Source organism: Juglans regia, unplaced genomic scaffold, assembly GCF_001411555.2.
Source record: "Juglans regia cultivar Chandler unplaced genomic scaffold, Walnut 2.0 Scaffold_757, whole genome shotgun sequence".
In the NCBI taxonomy this organism is placed as follows: Eukaryota; Viridiplantae; Streptophyta; class Magnoliopsida; order Fagales; family Juglandaceae; genus Juglans; species Juglans regia.
Window position 1 is genome coordinate 43,808 of NW_023362480.1, and position 12,589 is coordinate 56,396.

The 12,589-nt window shown below is 38.4% G+C and overlaps 1 pseudogene; it reads left to right on the forward strand.

The window, feature by feature from the left end:
* The first annotated feature begins 774 nt into the window (after window positions 1-774).
* On the forward strand, window positions 775-10,589 carry LOC118346321 (annotated as a pseudogene).
* Window positions 10,590-12,589: the final 2,000 nt, after the last annotated feature.

Sequence of the window (12,589 nt, forward strand, 5' to 3'; positions counted from 1 at the left end):
CTTTTAAAGCTGTAGTTATGACTTTTCCTATTCTTGGAGGGTTGTTCCAAGTATATAAAGGGGTTATTTCGAGTTTTAATGGCAGATTGGAAATTTCAGAAACTTATTTGTTTTTGTGAGGTCTTGTGTTCCTCTTGGTTCTTCAAAGAACTCCTTGAACTTATCAAGTTAATCTTGTGGCGTTCAAGCTCCAAACTTATCACCTTGATTCTGATTTCTGGGTGTGGCGTTTTCAATCCTTCGTAGTCTTGGTTCTCATCTAGTTGGGTGACTGGTCAAGGCTCAACAAATCTTGTCAATACGATCTTGGGGTTCCAAGCCATCATTGTTATCGGGTTTCATCACAATTGTTGGTGAAGTTCATATCATTTTGGTATCAGAGCCAGGTTCTAAGATAAGTTTGTCTATCTTTTATTTTCGTTCTATTTCCTGTTCCTGCTGTGTTTAAAAAAAAAAAAAAAAGGGTACACGATTCCAGTAAGAAAACTTCTTCCTTTCAATCTTGTATCTCACCTTATTCAAGTACTTGAACTTTTGATGAGTTTTGGTTGTTTATTTTCTGAATTGCTGCTGGATTATTTTGAATGAGTTTCTTGAAGTTCGATTAAGAACTAAAGAAGACACAGAAGAGTGGAAAAAGGCAAGAGTGTGCGAGACCATATGAGGGTAAAAGCCGTTTAGAGTGAAAACACAAGTGCAAGTGTATCAATTCTTGAGTGAAACACGTGAGGGAGTGCTTGTGAGGATTCTAACTTTGTTTGCAGATTTTAAAACATGTCTAATAATCAAGAAGAAGACACAATCGAAGAATTTCGACAACCTCCAGTTCCAAACCTCCAAATGCAAGCGATGTTAGGGGAGATGAGGCGTATGTTGAGGGCTGAATTAGAACCTATTCACGAAAGGTTGGACAGGGTAGAAGCGGAAACTCCTAGGGGCCAGCAACATGACATCCACAATAGGCAGCATGGTGGGTGTGGTCCGTGGCGGAATGTTGATGGAGAGGCAGAGTCGGAGGAGTTTGATGAGCAATATTTGAACCGAGGCAGGATTGAGCGTGGGTATAGAAATAGAGAAGCTAGGATGGGTAGGCCTAGGAGGGATAACGATTTAGGAAATATAAAGATTAAAATCCCATCTTTTCAAGGTAAAAATGATCCTGAAGTTTATTTGGAGTGGGAAACTAAAATGGAGATGGTTTTTGATTGTCACAACTACTCAGAGATAAAGAAGGTTAAGTTGGCTGCAATTGAATTTACCGATTATGCCATTGTGTGGTGGGATCAATTACTGATTAATAGGAGGAGGAATAGAGAGCCACCCGTGGACACTTGGGAGGAAATGAAAATGCTTATGAGGAAGCGTTTTGTACCCAGCCACTATTATAGGGGATTGTATCAAAAATTACAGAGGTTAATTCAAGGATCTAAAAGTGTGGATGAGTATTACAAGGAGATGGAGGTAGCTATGATCCGGGCAAATGTAGAAGAGGACTGGGAAGCCACCATGGCTAGGTTTTTGCACGGTTTAAATCGTGAGATTGCGGATATAGTCGAGATGCAGCACTATGTTGAGTTGACAGATATGGTGCATCAAGCCATAAAGGTGGAGGAACAATTCAAACGAAAGGGATTGGCTAGGAGGGGACTGCCTATGGCTACAACCAGCTCGTGGAAGACAACTCCAAAAAGGGACGAGCAGCAACAAAATAAGCCAAAATTTGAATCCTCTAAGAATGCCAACTTAAAGACCGCCACTACTTCAGGTACAATCGAGACTTCAAGTTCTAAGACACGTGATATTAAATGTTTTAAATGTCAGGGGCGCGGACATATAGCCAGCCAGTGTGTAAACAAGAGGGTGATGGTGATAAATGCCCAAGGAGAGCTTGAGTCAGAAAATGAGGAAGAAGTAGATAATGATGATATGCCATCTATGGAGGATGCTGACGATGAGCAAAATGCTGTGGTTGGAGATTTATTGGTTGCAAGGCGAGTTCTCAATGTGCAGGTTAAGGAGGAAGAAAGTAACCAAAGGGAGAACTTGTTTCATACTCGGTGCTTTGTAAATAACAAAGTTTGCAGTGTCATTATCGATGGTGGGAGTTGCACAAATGTAGCCAGCACTTATTTGGTGGAGAAATTGGCTTTAACTACCTTGAAACATCCTCAACCTTACCGGCTTCAGTGGTTGAATGAATGTGATATGAACCCGTGGGAATGAATTCCCTTGAACCCACAATCAATTTGAAAACTCCCCAAGAAAGCCAAAATCAAGTCAATGGATGGAGAACCTAGACCCGATGAGAACTCGTTTCAAGAACCTAGATTATATTAAAATCTAGACCCGTTGAAGAACCCGTCTCAAGAACCCAGATTACAAAGGAGGAACGCCACAAAGGTTGTGATTTACCTTTGATAAGTTCAAAAGTTCAATTAAGAACAAGAGGAGTAAAACTCAACTCACAATGAATAAATTCATCAAATTTCATAAACTTCATAATCTGATTAAAATGAGGCTACATAGAGTATTTAAAGGAAAACCTAATGAAACCCTAGCCAAAATAAACCCCCATCTTCCAAAAGTACCCCTGGATGAACAGTGCCGCGGCTACAGTGCCGAGCTACAGTAACTCGGCTACAGTAACCCTAACCCTAGTTCAATAAAATAATAACTTTCCCAACATGCCCTTGCATAAGCTCCCTTAAGTGCTTCCCATAATAAACTCAATTATTCTAAACAAATAAAATAAGTACTTTAAATGAATTAAATAAGTTGAAACCCTTCAAGAGCCCAAAGCCTTTAAGCCTTGTTGTTGCCATCTTCCATAGCTGATCAAATGAATCAAAATTGGATCTTCATCCTTCAAGCCTCATCTTGAATGTTGAGCTCTTGCTAAACTCGTCCCAAGTGGATTCCATCAATCCTTGCATTGTCTCCGTGATCTTTAAGACTAGGCCCATCATGGTTCCCATCAATCCCCCTCTCCTCAAAAGGATTCAACCTTGAATCTCCACCTGGATCAAAGGGAAAAACGTTAGTAATATTATCATTAATTTCATATGCAATATCATTAATTTGTTCAAGAATTTGAAAAGATCCATCCAAACTACTCATGTCGTCAACAGGTAAAGGCATTAAATCAAAATGAGTAAATGGATTAAGGCTATAAACAATTGCGAAAGGAAAATATAAAGTGGTAGTATGCATGGTCCTATTATATGCAAACTCTATAAATCTATCCACAACCATATAAATAGAATCTCTACTTATTTCTTTCCTTGGCAGCCCCAAAACAGAGTCCATATATGCAAACTCATTGAAACGCAAATGATACTCCTGTAAACGTTCATGCAACAAGTCAATGTATGGCAAATGATACTCTGACAAACGTTTATGCAACATGTTAATGAATGACAAATGATACTTCCACAAACGTTCATGTAACACGTCAATGAAAGGCAAATGATACTCCCACAAACATTCATGTAACACATCGATGAATGACAATTGATACTTCCACAAACGTTCATGCAACACGCCATTGAAAGGCAAATGATATTCCCACAAATGTTCATGCAACACGTCATTGAAAGGCAAATGATATTCCCACAAATGTTCATGCAACACAACAAAAGTCTTCCTTACACCAAGGTTACCCAACAAACCAGCATGTCTATCACACACAAACAACTTATGCATAAAACTAGTAGGTACACAAAATCTAATATTTCTAAACAAGTACCAATCTAGTTTATAGAACTTACCAAAAGATGCTTTCTCACATGTCCCATACACACTAGCAAAGTCATCATCATTAGCATGCAATCCCTTATCATATTCAAATCTCAACAATTTTGCATCAAAAATGAAGACAAGGACATACCTTCTTGCTAAAGTATCAACCACAAAATTTTTCATACCTTGTGTGTATTTGAATACATGAGGAAAAGTCTGAACACAATCCTCCCGCTTAGCATGCATTCTAGTCAACAACTTACCTTGTCCCTTTAAATGTGTCAATGACTCATGTTTTTCCAAGAAAGGTCGGTTAGGAATTGTCGCACTTGGCACAAAATCAATGTAGTGCTCTATCTCCCTATTAGGTGGCAATCCACTAAATACACCACTTGGAAACACGACCTCATATCCCTGCAACAAAGAGACAACAATACTAGGCAAACATACGTCAAGTACGTTAGGATTAAGACTCGCCTTAGCATAAAAACTCGCTTTTCTCTTTGTTTTTCTCTCACTTTCTTCACACTCTCTTTTCTTTCCACTCTCTTTTTCTTTTTCACTCTCTTTTTCCCTTTCACACTCTTTTTTCTTTTCACTCTCTTTTTTTCTGTCACTCTCTTTTTCTTCATCTTTTTTTGTACTCTCGACCTCATAATTATTTTTCAACTCATTCTCTCTTTTGCTTGAGGTCTTAGTCTCACCCTCTTCTTTTTTCTCTCTCATTTTTCTCTCTTTCTCCATTTCGGTCTCACTATTTCTTTTCTTCTCAATCTCACATTCACTCTTGCTTTTCAGCTCAATCTCACTTTCACTTTCACTTTCACTCTCATCTTCACTCTTGCTTTTCAGCACAATCTCACTTTCACTGTCACCTTCACTCTTACTATTAAGCTCATTCTCACTTTTTCTTGAGGTTTCAGCCTCACCCAAATCTTTTCCGTTTGGTGGTTCGGTCTTCTCCTTTGCTACAACTTGATTATTTTTGTCCCACTTTAGTTTCCAAGAAGTACTAGAAACCGAAGTATACCTTGATGTACCCTTTCCTTTTAGCCGTCTCTCCACCTTCATAGCCATGTGCACTATGTCCTCTACCTCCTCATAATGTTGCAACTCAACTACATTGGCTATCTCCCTATTCAACCCCCTCAAAAATCTTTTCATTATGGCCTCCCGATCCTCCACTACATTAGCCCGAATCATAGCCACCTCCATCTCCTTATGGTAGTCCTCTACACTCCTAGACCCCTGTATAAGATTTTGTAATTTTTTGTAGAGGTCTCTATAGTAGTGGCTAGGTACAAATCTCCGCCTCATGATAGCTTTCAACTCTCTCCATGTTTCTACAGGCCTCTCAAAATTCCTCCTCCTATTGGATACTAATTGATCCCACCAAATAATCGCATAATCAGTGAACTCAATTACAGCCAACTTCATCTTTTTCTGCTCAGAGTAATTATGACAATCAAACACCAACTCTATTCTTTTCTCCCACTCTAAATAAACTTCAGGGTCAGTTCTACCTTGGAATGATGGTATTTTCATTTTGATGCTTCCAAGGTGCTTATCTACTCTATCTCGACCCCCTGAGTTTGCCCTAAGGCCTCTTCCATGCCTAACTCTTCTATGTCTACCCAATCCAACTTCAGATGTTAGCACTTCCTCATCCTCACCATACTCTCCATTCTCATACCCATTCTTAATATTAGGCTCATGTCGCCTCCTATCTTTCTCTGCTTGCAGATTTCTAACCATTGCTTCTTGATTATCCATGTTATTCCTCACTTCACCTAACACCAAGTTCAACCGCTCAAACTCATGTTGCATGGCATGCAACACAAAGGATGAGTTATCTACTCGCCCCCTTGGTGATGAGCTACTCCGATGAGACATTAGAAGGTGCTGCACAGAAGAATGTTAGTGGTAAAAAAGAAAACCTCACACACTCCCTTACGTGTTTCAACTCGAATAATGACACTCTACTCGTGTTTCACTCTTAATGGCTTTTTCCCGATAATAGTCTCACACTCTCTTGCCTTTTACCTCAATAGTTTTTCCACTCAAGTTCTTTCAGAACTAAATGAACTCAATCAAGACAAGTCAACCTTGTTTTATCCCAACTAGTAATTAGATTCAGGAAACAAGAACAAGAGAAACATGAAGGAATAAAAATGACACGAGAATCAATGAAGTTATACGAATGAAAGAGTAGCAATAAGACAAGATACCAACTTGAGTGATGTATGCAGCAGCCCCTTTGATGATAAGGTTCAATCAACAAATTTCTTTCTTTCTCATTGTTGTAACTATGTAGCAACTTTGAATATGCTACCTTCTCTTCTCTTCAACTTCTTCTTTTTTTTTTTTTTTTGAATTTTCTTTTCTTTTCTTTTCTTTTCTTTTCCTTTCCTTTCTTTTCTTTTCTTTTCTTTTCCTTTCCTTTCTTTTCTTTTCTTTTCTAATTCATCCACAAACAGCAATATTCAATTGTGAAAACCAACCAATTGAATTCAAACACACAAACATGGACAATGAAATAGAAAAGAATCAATGGAACGACACTCAAAGCAATTGACAAACTTAGAGATGCAGGAAACCCTAGAATTTTGAAACCCTAGGTGATGCAAATTTCAGCCAAACCCAAAACCTTAAGAATTTCGGCAGCCTACTTTTTATTTCAATTTTTTTTTTTGGCAACCCTAGAACAATGAAGCCCTAGAATTAAATTTAAGGATACTAAAATTAAAAGATAGAATCAGACCTGATTGGAAATCTTGCTCTGATACCAAATGATATGAACCCGTGGGAATGAATTCCCTTGAACCCACAATCAATTTGAAAACTCCCCAAGAAAGCCAAAATCAAGTCAATGGATGGAGAACCTAGACCCGATGAGAACTCGATTCAAGAACCTAAATTATATTAAAATATAGACCCGTTGAAGAACCCGTCTCAAGAACCCAGATTACAAAGGAGGAACGCCACAAAGGTTGTGATTTACCTTTGATAAGTTCAAAAGTTCAATTAAGAACAAGAGGAGTAAAACTCAACTCACAATGAATAAATTCATCAAATTTCATAAACTTCATAATCTGATTAAAATGAGGCTACATAGAGTATTTAAAGGAAAACCTAATGAAACCCTAGCCAAAATAAACCCCATCTTCCAAAAGTGCCCTGGATGAACAGTGCCGCGGCTACAGTGCCGAGCTGCAGTAACTCGCTACAGTAACCCTAACCCTAGTTCAATAAAATAATAACTTTCCCAACATGCCCTTGCATAAGCTCCCTTAAGTGCTTCCCATAATAAACTCAATTATTCTAAACAAATAAAATAAGTACTTTAAATGAATTAAATAAGTTGAAACCTTCAAAGCCCAAAGCCTTTAAGCCTTGTTGTTGCCATCTTCCATAGCTGATCAAATGAATCAAAATTGGATCTTCATCCTTCAAGCCTCATCTTGAATGTTGAGCTCTTGCTAAACTCGTCCCAAGTGGATTCCATCAATCCTTGCATTGTCTCCGTGATCTTTAAGACTAGGCCCATCATGGTTCCCATCAGAATGTGGGGAAATCAAGGTGACAAGACAAGTGTTGGTGGCATTATCCATTGGCAAATATGAGGATGAGGTGCTTTGTGATGTGGTTCCTATGCACGCATGCCATTTACTGTTGGGAAGACCATGGCAGTATGATCTGAGGGTTACGCATGATGGATTCACAAATAAGTATTCCTTCACTCTTAATAGGCAACCTATTACTCTTGTGCCATTAACTCCAAAACAGGTCAGGGAGGACCAATTAAAGTTACAAAGTTCGAATGAAAAAAAAAAAGGAAAAGGAAAGGAAGGCCGAAACTGAAAAAAAAGACTTAAAAAAAAAGGAGAGAAAAACATTGATCAGAGTGAAAAAGAAAGAGAGAGGATTTCGGCTATAGTGAGAGCAAGAGAGGAAAAATTCAATTACATTGCAAAAAAAAGTGAGATCAAGAGAGCATTATTTTCACACCAGCCCCTTATTGTACTCATGTACAAGGAGGCTCTTTTATGTACTAATGATCTCGTCGGTGCTTTGCCGAGCAATATTGTTTCTCTTTTGCAGGAGTTTGAAGATGTCCTTCCTGAAGAGGTACCATATGGTTTACCTCCAATCCGAGGGATTGAACATCAAATTGATTTCATACCTGGTGCATCAATTCCAAACCGACCTGCTTATAGGAGTAATCCCGAGGAGACCAAGGAACTTCAGAGGCAAGTAAGTGAATTATTGGAGAAGGGGTTTGTGCGTGAAAGTATGAGTCCTTGTGCGGTTCCGGTGCTGTTAGTTCCCAAGAAGGATGGAACATGGAGGATGTGTGTTGACTGCCGAGCCATCAACAACATAACGGTAAAGTATCGTCATCCCATTCCTAGACTAGATGATATGTTGGATGAATTGTATGGTTCTTGTGTCTTTACAAAAATTGATCTTAAGAGTGGATATCATCAGATTAGGATGAAAGAAGGTGATGAATGGAAAACTGCTTTTAAGACTAAATATGGTTTGTATGAGTGGTTAGTGATGCCTTTCGGTTTAACTAATGCTCCGAGCCCATTTATGCGTTTGATGAACCATGTTTTGCGAGCATTTATTGGCAGATTTGTAGTTGTGTATTTTGATGATATCCTGATCTATAGCAAAAATTTGGAAGAACATGTAATGCATTTGAAATCTGTTTTGAAAATTCTAAGGAAAGAAAGGTTGTTTGCTAACCTCAAAAAGTGCACCTTTTGCACGGATAAGCTTGTGTTTCTTGGTTTTGTTGTTAGTAAGAGAGGAATTGAGGTGGATGAGGAAAAGGTGAAGGCAATCCAAGAGTGGTCAACGCCTACAACAGTCAGCCAAGTGAGGAGTTTCCACGGCTTAGCTAGCTTCTATAGACGGTTTGTGCGTGATTTTAGTAGCTTAGCCGCCCCTCTTACTGAAGTCATCAAGAAAAATGTGCCGTTTAAGTGGGGAAAAGAACAAGAAAAGGCATTTAGTCTGATCAAAGAAAAGTTAACTAATGCACCTTTGCTTGTTTTACCTAACTTTGCTAAAACTTTTGAAATTGAGTGTGATGCTTCAGGCATAGGAATTGGAGCTGTTTTGATGCAAGAAGGCCGTCCAATTGCTTATTTCAGTGAAAAGTTGAGTGGGGCAGCCCTAAATTACCCTACTTATGATAAGGAGATGTATGCCTTGGTGAGGGCTTTGGAAAATTGGCAACACTATCTATGGCCAAAGGAGTTTGTGATTCACACAGATCATGAGTCTTTGAAGCATTTGAAAGGACAGCAAAGGTTGAACAAACGCCATGCCAAGTGGGTGGAATTCATTGAAACATTTCCGTATGTGATCAGATATAAGCAAGGTAAGGAAAATGTGGTGGCTGATGCATTGTCCCGAAGGTATGCCTTACTTTCCATTTTAGATACAAAAATGCTTGGCTTTGAATACATTAAGGAATTGTATGCTCAAGATTCTGATTTTGGTGATGTGTTCAATGCATGTGAAAAAATGGCGTTTGGTAAGTTTTATAGGTATGATGGATTTTTGTTTCGGGAAAATAAACTGTGTTTGCCAATATGTTCTTTGCGCGAATTGCTTGTGAGAGAAGCTCATGGTGGTGGTTTGATGGGTCATTTTGGTGTAGCTAAGACTTTAGGAATTTTGCATGAACATTTTTTTGGCCTCATATGAAACGTGATGTGGAAAGAATTTGTGAGAAGTGTATCACGTGTAAACAGGCTAAGTCTAAGTTGAAACCCCATGGTTTGTACACCCCTTTGCCAATACCTAGTGAACCTTGGACTGATATTTCTATGGATTTTGTTTTAGGTTTACCTAGGACTAAGAGGGGGAGAGATTCAGTTTTTGTGGTGGAAGATAGATTTTCCAAGATGGCACACTTCATTGCATGCCATAAAACTGATGATGCATCACATATAGCTGATTTGTTCTTCAAAGAAATTGTTAGGTTACATGGTATGCCTAAGACCATTGTTTCTGATAGGGATGCAAAGTTTTTGAGTTACTTTTGGAAGACTTTGTGGGGAAAGCTGGGAACTAAGTTGTTGTTTTCTACTACTTGTCATCCACAAACGGATGGCCAAACTGAAGTAGTAAATAGAACTTTGTCGTCTTTGTTGCGTGCTATCATTAAAAAGAACTTGAAAGCATGGGAAGATTGTTTGCCACATGTTGAATTTGCTTACAATAGAAGTATACATTCTGCAACTAAGTTTTCACCATTTGAAATTGTTTATGGCTTTAACCCATTGTCACCTTTGGATTTAACTTCTTTACCTTTGAGTGAACGTGTGAACTTAGATGGCAAAAAGAAGGCAGAATTGGTAAAGATGATTCATGAAAAGGCACGGCTGAACATTGAAAGGAGGACTAAACAATATGTCCATCAAGCCAACAAGGGACGTAAGAAGGTAGTGTTTCAACCAGGAGATTGGGTTTGGTTGCACTTAAGGAAGGACCGTTTTCCAGAGAAGCGGCGTTCAAAACTCCTACCTCGGGGTGACGGGCCATTTCAAGTAGTAGAACGCATCAATGATAATGCCTACAAGCTTGACTTACCAGGTGAGTATGGTGTCAGTGCAAGCTTTAATGTTGCTGATTTGTCTCCTTTTGATGTAGGTGATGATTTGAGGACAAATCCTTCTCAAGAGGGGGAGAATGATGCAAACCAAGGAGTTGGACATGCTAATCATACAAGTGGGAATGGAGCTGAATTTGTACAAGACCCTTTGTCATTTCCTAGTGGCCCAATTACAAGACTTAGAGCCAAACGTTTCAAGGAAGCACTAAATGGGCTAATCCAAGAGAATTGGGCTGATTCTAAAAAGACCAAGATGGGCTCAAATAATATTCAAGACTTAATCCATGTCATCAAGGCAATTGAAGAGGCTAATTAGCACATAGAAATATGATGAATGGTCTGACCATTAAAGGACGTGAATTTGTTAAGTTTCAAGAATATTAAATAGGTGAATGAACTTGGTCTTGCCTGGGTACGTGAAATACATTGAATTTAGTCATTTAGTCATTTCTGGCTGCCTCTAGAAGTCCAAGAGGCCTAAATTTCGTGGGACTTGTTATGTTAATATTTGTGTTGCTTTTAAAGCTGTAGTTATGACTTTTCCTATTCTTGGAGGGTTGTTCCAAGTATATAAAGGGGTTATTTCGAGTTTTAATATCAGATTGGAAATTTCAGAAACTTATTTGTTTTTGTGAGGTCTTGTGTTCCTCTTGGTTCTTCAAAGAACTCCTTGAACTTATCAAGTTAATCTTGTGGCGTTCAAGCTCCAAACTTATCACCTTGATTCTGATTTCTGGGTGTGGCGTTTTCAATCCTTCGTAGTCTTGGTTCTCATCTAGTTGGGTGACTGGTCAAGGCTCAACAAATCTTGTCAATACGATCTTGGGGTTCCAAGCCATCATTGTTATCGGGTTTCATCACAATTGTTGGTGAAGTTCATATCATTTTGGTATCAGAGCTTTGGTTCTAAGATAAGTTTGTCTATCTTTTATTTTCGTTCTATTTCCTGTTCCTGCTGTGTTTAAAAAAAAAAAAAAAAAAAAAAAAAACGAGTCTATAGATAAGTCTATAAACAATTTCAAAAGGAGAATATAAAGTGGTAGTATGCATGGTCCTGTTATATGCAAACTCTATAAATCCATCCATAACCACAAAAATAGAATTTCTACTCCTTTCTTTCCTTGGCAGCCCCAAAACAAAGTCTATAGATATGTCTACACATGACTCACTAGGAATAGGTAAGGGCGTATGCAACCCATGTGGCAAAAGTATAAATTTGGCCTTTCTGCATGTAATGCACCTGCCACAAATACAATTGACATCTCTCTTCATCTTAGACCAACATAAATGTTCATACAAAATGTCTAATATTTTCTTGACACCAGAATGACTACTCCAAATATATGCAAACTCAATGAAGGGCAAATGATAGTCCCACAAACGTTCATGCAACACATCAATGAATGGCAATTGATACTTCCACAAATGTTCATGCAACACGTCATTGAAAGGCAAATGATATTCCCACAAACGTTCATGCAACACAACAAAAGTCTTCCTTACACCATGGTTACCCAACAAACCACCATGTCCATCGCACACAAGCAACTTACATATAAAACTAGTAGGTACATAAAATCTATTCTTTATAAACAAGTACCAATCTAGTTTATAGAACTTACCAAACGATGCTTTCTCACATGTTCCATATACAATAGCAAAGTCATCATCATTAGCATGCAATTCCTTATCATATTCAAGTTTCAACAATTTTGCATCTAAAATGAAGATAAGTACATACCTTCTTGCTAAAGCATCAACCACAAAAGTTTCCATACCTTGTGTGTATTTGAATACATGAGCAAAAGTCTCAATAGAATCCTCCCGCTTAGCACGCATTATAGTCAACAACTTACCTTCTCCCTTTAAGTGTGTCAATGACTCATGTTCTTCCAAGAAAGGTCGGTTAGGAATTGTTGCACCTGGCACAAAATCAATGTAGTGCTCTATCTCCCTAATGGGTGGCAATCCACTAAATACACCACTTGGAAACACGACCTCATATCCCTGCAACAAAGAGACAACAATACTAGGCAAATATACGTCAAGTTCGTTAGGATTAAGACTTGCCTTAGCATGAAAACTCACTTTTCTCTTTATTTTTCTCTCACTTTCTTCAAACTCTCTTTTCTTTCCACTCTCTTTTTCTTTTTCACTCTCTTTTTTCCTTTCACACTCTTTTTTCTTTTCACTCTCTTTTTTTCTGTCACTCTCTTTTTC